Raw genomic sequence first — 7,233 nt, forward strand, 5'->3', positions numbered from 1 at the left:
AAAAATATATATGTTCAAAATGTAAATATTCTAATTTCTTCAAAGCTGATCAAATATTTCTTCTAGAAAATAAATTAAATAAAAATAAATCAAAACAGCTGACCACTTTCAAGCCCCAGAAAGGTAGTAAAGACATCATTAAAGTAATCCATGTGACTCCAGTGGTTTAACCTTTATGCGCAAATAACATAATTTACCACTTTATTTACAAATTATTAATCTCCAACATGCGTTTACACAACATCTACTCTCGTGTCAACACAACACGTGTTGTGATGATCTCATGAACGCGCACTGGAGATTAATGTTTTGTAAATAAAGTGGTAAATTTTGTTTTTGCGCAAACAAAGCACTCACGTCACTTCATAAAATTGAGGTTAAACCACTGGAGTCACATTAATGATGTTTTTACTACCTTTCTGGGACTTGAAAGTGGTAGTTGCGTAAACTGTCAATGGAGGGACGTTAAAATGATTTTCAATTGACCCTTCGCCGGGAGTTTGATTGACAAGCAATCTAACCAATCATAACGCCGAATCCGCCATTTTGTCCGACAAAGCAGTCAGGAGTTAGAAGATTAACCTCAGTGGACTTGAACTTGAAAAATGGTGTGTGTATTTACGTATTTCCGCGTTTTAAACAGCATTCCTTCTTATGTTAATTAATGTTTATTTGATGCTATAAATTAACTAGTAGGAAGAGATGATTGGTTCACGAGCCGTTGAGCTGAGGCACTAGCTACAGCAATCTGTCACGACACATTAAAGAGCCACAAAACGGTTTTTATTGTTCGAATTTCTTTAAAAAATACACAACTTGAAAGCTGGGACATTGTTTAATATCATAAGTAACCAGCTCTGTCTTGTCTGTCGACGTGTTGTCAGTGTCCTCTTCGCTCCGCGATGTAGTTTGGCGTGAGAGCGCCATGGGTTGTCGGACAAAGCAACAGTAACTAAGAGGGGGCGGGTCTTTGCGAAGGGTCAATTGTGTTCCGAAGATGAACGAAAGTCTTGTGGGTTTGAAACGACATTAAGGTGAGTAATTAATGACAGACTTTTCATTTTTGGGTGAACTAACCCTTCAACCTGGTTAAGCCTGATATATGAAATAATAGTCAGAAATGTAGCTAATCATTTTAAATAGTACAGTTTATTAAACCTTTAAACACACGCACACGTCTGGTTCACCATCCTTGTAAGAACTCTCCATAGACGTAATGGTTTTTATACTGTAATAAAAAACTGTATATTCTAACCCCTGCCCCTAAACCTACCCATCACAGAAAACTTTTGCCATTCTTACATTTACAAAAAATCATCATTTAGTATGTTTATTAATCTATTTCCCACATGGGGACTGCTGGCTGGTCCCCACAATGTAGGTGATTTCAGGTTTTATCCTTGTTTGATCCCTAAAATGTAATATAAACCTGTACACACACACACACACACACACACACACACTTACACTTGACAGCGTTTTCTATCAGCTGCTCTAAAGCCACTAGAAGGCAGCAAAGCTCTGCTAAACAAACAGGACGTTATCTAATCTCTTTAAGTGGTTGTTGATAATGAAAAATAAATATTTACTGACAACTCTGATGATTCTGTTAATGTAGAGATTGTGTTAATAATGATGATCATAATTTGATGCTCAAATATAATTTCAAATAGGCTACCATACTGCAGTTTTAGACGTTTTTTGCAAAACATTGTGACAGCCTACAAGCTGTCAAGAAAAAAGAAAGTAAATGATTTAAATGAAAAATTAGCTAATTAAAATCAGGCGATTTTTTAAAGGCATAAAGTGATCGAAGGATAGCATATCCCATATTAATTTAAAGAGATTCATATTTACAATTAAATGACGCATTTGAAGGAACTAGCCAGGAGTCCTTCTTTGACATAGGCTGAATGAAAAGGAGACTGAGGTGGAAGAGATATTCGATCGCGGGTGTGGCAAGGGGTGAGGAGACAGACACCTGTTGTGTTGTTTTAAACAGATAGAGCCTCTCCTGTTTTCTGGCGTAAAAATCGATTGGTAGGCTATACTTTATTGGATATTTGTGTTGATGTGCTGCTGTGCTGTCGAAACGGCAGGAAAGTGAAACGCAGCCATCAGGTATCATACGTGATTCCTAGCTGTTCGCCAGGTGTTTCTGCCGTCACCGCAGCTGATGTAAGCAGATAAGTTTATTTTCCTCATTTCGAGAGTTTGATTCACATGTACTTTGCCGTAGGCCTACTTTACAGTGTGCATTAGTAATGAAGAAACATGTGGTCTGGCTTAAGTAGCGGGGTTGTCAGGATTACAGCGCTTTGAACTAATATCGCGAAAAATGTGAGAATTTATGGGAAAATGGCGGATTTTGCGGACATGTAGCCTACGTCAGAATTTTGGTCAAAATACGAAAAAGTCTTAAGTCTAAGTTAGTTTACGTGGTTAATTGCATGTGTAATTTGCTCTTAAAATGTCTTGTTCGCTTATTGTATTCACCTACTACTAGCCTACTACTGCTAATAATAAACCATTTCAGAATCCAGGTAATAAAGACAATAGCAGCATTTAGGAAAGATTTTAAATCAGTCTAAAAAGATAAAAATATTTTATAAAGAATTGACTTTTTTGTGTTATACATTTGTTCTTCTAAATACAATGTTTATTTGTAAAAGATTAATATATTTACAATAGTCCAGGTGAAATGTTCACTTTTTCATAAAAGCATGAGACAGAGCAACAATGTCATTGGAATCACTTTCAGAACGATTTTTTCCAGCTGATAAATAATAAAAACATTGACTGCCAATCAGAATCCATCCTGCTTTAAAGAGCTGGAGCATTTAAAGGATTAGTTTACTTTGAAATGAAAATTACCCCATTATTTACTCACCCTCAAGCCATCCTAGGTGTATATGACGTTCTTCTTTCAGATGAACACAATCACAGTTATATTAATAATCACCCTGTTGCTCCTAACCTTTATAATGGCAGTGAACGGGACCAACGAGTATGAAGCTCAAGAAAGTGCATCCATCCATCATAAACGTACTCCACACGGCTCCAGGGGGTTAATAAATGCCTTCTAAAGAGAAGAGATGCGTTTGTGTAAGAAAAATATCCATATTTAACACATTATAAAGTAAAATGACTAGCTTCCGCCAGACCGCCTTCCGTATTTAACTTAAGAAGAAGGTCTCCTACACCTTCCGTATTCAACTTATGAAACTAGCGTGACTGACGCGACGTCAGTTACACTTTCTTCTTAATTTGAATACGGTCTGGTGGAAGCTAGATATTGTACTTTATAATGTTAAATATGTGTGGAGTACGTTTATGATGGATGGATACACTTTTTTTGAATTTCAAACAGGTGGTTTCCGTGCACTGCCATTATAAAGCTTAGGAGCATCAGGGTTATTATTAATATATCTCAGATTGTGTTCGTCTGAAAGAAGAACGTCATATACACCTAGGATGGCTTAAAGAGTGGGAAATCATAGGGTAATTTTCATTTTAAAGTAAACTAATCCTTTAAAGCGGCAGTTGACAAACTGGAGCGCGCATAGAATAAACACTTATTGTGCAATGGTGTGGACACATATAGTTATAGTGATCTTTATACAGTTCTTAGTGTAAACAGATTTAGGCAGTCACACGCAATATTTGGATGTTAGTCATTAAGATGCTGCTTTTTAGGAGAATCTTGTGAGGGAGTTTACATAAGGAGTGATTAAATACACTATTATGTGGCAAAATTCAAATATTGATTTTTCAGTATTTCCTGACACAGTGACTAATATTCATGAACCATCTGTTCACATTATAAATCTTAATGTCATCAAAGACGTCAGAATGTACGTAATGTGATGTCTGTTGTGATATGCCTAGTGGGCGGAGCTTCATAATTCATAATATGCACCTTGATTTTCCAGATTAGTCTCTTGGAGACTACTGACAGCTGCTTTGACTCACAGTGGACAAACAAAGTGAACAGGATGTGATGTAAAGAGCATACACATCTTTAAATCACACACATCTATAGAACTATGCCATATATACACTGCTGTGAGCTAACAATGCAGTATGTACTAAACCACTCGCTTTTGTTCCACAACTAGTACAATGAGTAGGCCGGATGTGTTCAGTTAAAAAAAAACAATATAATACATTAAAATCAATCAAGTGACTTTAGGCATTATAATGTACAATATGAAAAATAAATATTCATCACTTCTAAAAGTGTTATTAAATTATTAGTGTTGTTAACATTTAATTAACTGTTAAATGAGTGTTAGAAGAAAGCAAATATAGTCTAATCTGAAAAAATTAGAGTGTAATGAGCATTCACAATTAAATATCTTTTAAAAAGATTAATTTTATAAATTAATATAAATTACGAATGTCTTAAAATGGACATGGTCCCTATTGTAGAATGTGTATCAAACCAACTAGTTGATGAAATCAGATGTGTGTCTTATTCGTAAATTTTGATACCAGTATGTCTCTCTGAACCAATTCAGGACAAATAGGAAAATTTACATTTGAATAATTTTGTCAGCCAAAATCTGTGATTGCTATAAGTAATCATTAGCTTGTATTTTTTATTATTAGCCATTTAATGGTGCAACTGTGTTTATGTTTTGTACGTTTTCGAAGACGAGACATTGACTATGACAAATCTGTGTCATATGATGACATGAGTCCACTTGGACTCCACTATTTTTATCCATTATTAAGTTCTGTGGCTAGTGGATTGTTAAACCTTTATGCATGGCTGACCTTTTTCACTTAAATGTAATTTGATCATTTCAAACGCTGATTTGATATCTGCCATGCACAATGGATAAATGCTAAGACTTTGGCCTGTCACGGCCTGCGTGAGTATTTTAATGAAATGTATTTGCACAGGATATTTTATCGAACATATTTTTACCAGTACCAAGTGCCTTCTATTGTAAGGATGTTATTGACGAAATACAATGTATTAAGTACATTTGGATGTATTGTGCCACGTCACCCCCTGGGTGGTTTCTACCGTGACCTCACAACACCATCTTGGTCACGAGCCACTTCCTCTATTCATATTACTCAACTCCTGTAAAAGGTTTACTTTCATAGATTCAGGAGGAGTCAGGTAGGCGTATAATATTTTCTTCTTAGATTATATTATCTCACGGTCTACTTCTGATCACTACTGTTCCTCCTAGGCCTACGGTCCAGATATCAACCAAGCCTACCTGGGTGGGGTGGGTTAGCCTTCCGTTCAGTGCACCACAGTTGGCTTTTCGCCCTCAGAGGACAGCTGTGCCTGCTAATGCACTCCCACGGCCCACTCTGTTGCGACTGGTTGGCAACCTTGACTGACTTTGTAAAGTCCGTCGGGATATCTTTATAAAAATCTATCTTTTTTCAGACAGTCACTTCTGATACCCCAAATGGATTCTCACTCTACAACAATAAACAGACTGAGGCAATACTATCAGAGTTTGAGGGCAGTCCTCATTCTCATTTTATGCGTTAACATATTACCTGCATGTGTCAATTGCTATGTTACTTGTCTATCACCTTTATTTTTACTTGCATCAATGCATTTCCTATTTGCGTCAATGGCTTAAGCAATACACACTTTTTTTTTTTTTATCAGATTTGTACCTTGCTAGACATTTATTTCCTAACTGTCTTCATTTTTGTCAGTTACACACAACAATGCTTCTATCCCCCAGAACCCATGTTCACCTACACACATAATGCAACATTTGTTAACTCTCGAGCCCACAGCATATGTTTTTGTATGTCACATTATGAAAACTTAAAAGACCCCAGAGATTTTCCAAGTTCAGCAATTTTCTGCTTTTTATTGTATCTTTTAAAATCTTTATCAAATTGTTTGGAAGAGAACACTCCATTTCTCTTGACAGTATATTATATTGTCAGTTCATTTATGTGTATTTTACCAAATTTAGCTCAATAGGCTTCTATTGTAAATGTTTTTTTTTACATGTTTTCTTGACGTTGAGGCTTATGTCTCATGAAGTCTTACCATACAACAGGACGTCTGTCAATGTGACCGGAATGAGATTTATAAAATCGAGGACTGTGACACATAAGTCCAATAAAGAGTGCAATGACCGAAGTGTGTACAGTGTATTTATTTATGAGGTATATAAATTTAGTTCACGCCAAATGAAAAGGTAATCATTAATCACTAACCCTCATGTTGTTAAATTCATGTTAAATCTGCATCTGTTAAAATTTGGACTAAACTGCTCAAGTTTTCTGATGTCTTTATGAAGTTTTTTGAAGTGTCAAAGATCAAGTTGCAAAGGCAGTCTATGGAGGGACAGAATGCTGTCAGATTTCATAAAAAAAATCTTCATTTGTGTTCTGAAGATGAACGAAAGTCTTACAGGCAAAATTCAAATATTGATTTTTCAGTACTTCCTGGCACAGTGACTAATATTCATGAACCATCTGTTCACATTATAAATCTTAATGTCATCAAAGACGTCAGAATGTACGTAATGTGATGTCTGTTGTGATATGCCTAGTGGGCGGAGCTTCATAATTCATAATATGCACCTTGATTTTCCAGATTAGTCTCTTGGAGACTACTGACAGCTGCTTTGACTCACAGTGGACAAACAAAGTGAACAGGATGTGATGTAAAGAGCATACACATCTTTAAATCACACACATCTATAGAACTATGCCATATATACACTGCTGTGAGCTAACAATGCAGTATGTACTAAACCACTCGCTGTCACAAGTGAGGCTCCCGCACTTCCTTCCCCGCACCACCGGAGGGAGCCTTCACCGGAATACTGATACCATCATTCGGACTACATTTCCCATAGGCCCTCATTCCTGGGACTGATTGCACACACACCTGCACCACATCACACTCACACTATTTAAGCAGCACGCACACACACACACACTGCGAAGTCTTGATTTGCCCCGGTGATCATTTCTAAGCGTTTTCTGTGGATTGTTATACTGTTGCCGATTGGACTGTTTATCTCTTGTGATTCTCTGCTGCCTGCCTTGATCCTTGCCTGTTTACTGGACTGTGTTTGTTTGCCGCCTGCCCTGATCTCTGCCTGCTTCCTGATACCGTTTGTCTGCCGCCTGCCTCGACCATTGCCTGTCCCCGTTTACGTCTCTGCCTCTGCCCTTACCTGTGTATACACTATTCTTAATAAAAGCTGCAAATGGATCTCCATGCTGTCG

General features: G+C 36.9%; 1 protein-coding gene across 5 annotated transcripts in view; it reads left to right on the top strand.

Moving 5' to 3' along the window:
• The first annotated feature begins 1,491 nt into the window (after positions 1-1,491).
• The window catches only part of b3galt11 (beta-1,3-galactosyltransferase 11), a 28,952-nt gene continuing 23,210 nt past the window's right edge, over positions 1,492-7,233 (top strand). For 2 of the 5 annotated variants that reach the window (XM_051909083.1, XM_051909086.1), the window contains exon 1: positions 1,492-2,178. The gene's annotated coding sequence lies outside the window, so the exon portion shown is untranslated. The remainder of the gene's footprint in view (positions 2,179-7,233) is intronic. The other 3 variants (XM_051909085.1, XM_051909088.1, XM_051909081.1) reach the window with 2 other exon arrangements.

Source organism: Ctenopharyngodon idella, chromosome 10 (genome assembly GCF_019924925.1).
Source record: "Ctenopharyngodon idella isolate HZGC_01 chromosome 10, HZGC01, whole genome shotgun sequence".
Lineage (NCBI taxonomy): Eukaryota > Metazoa > Chordata > Actinopteri > Cypriniformes > Xenocyprididae > Ctenopharyngodon > Ctenopharyngodon idella.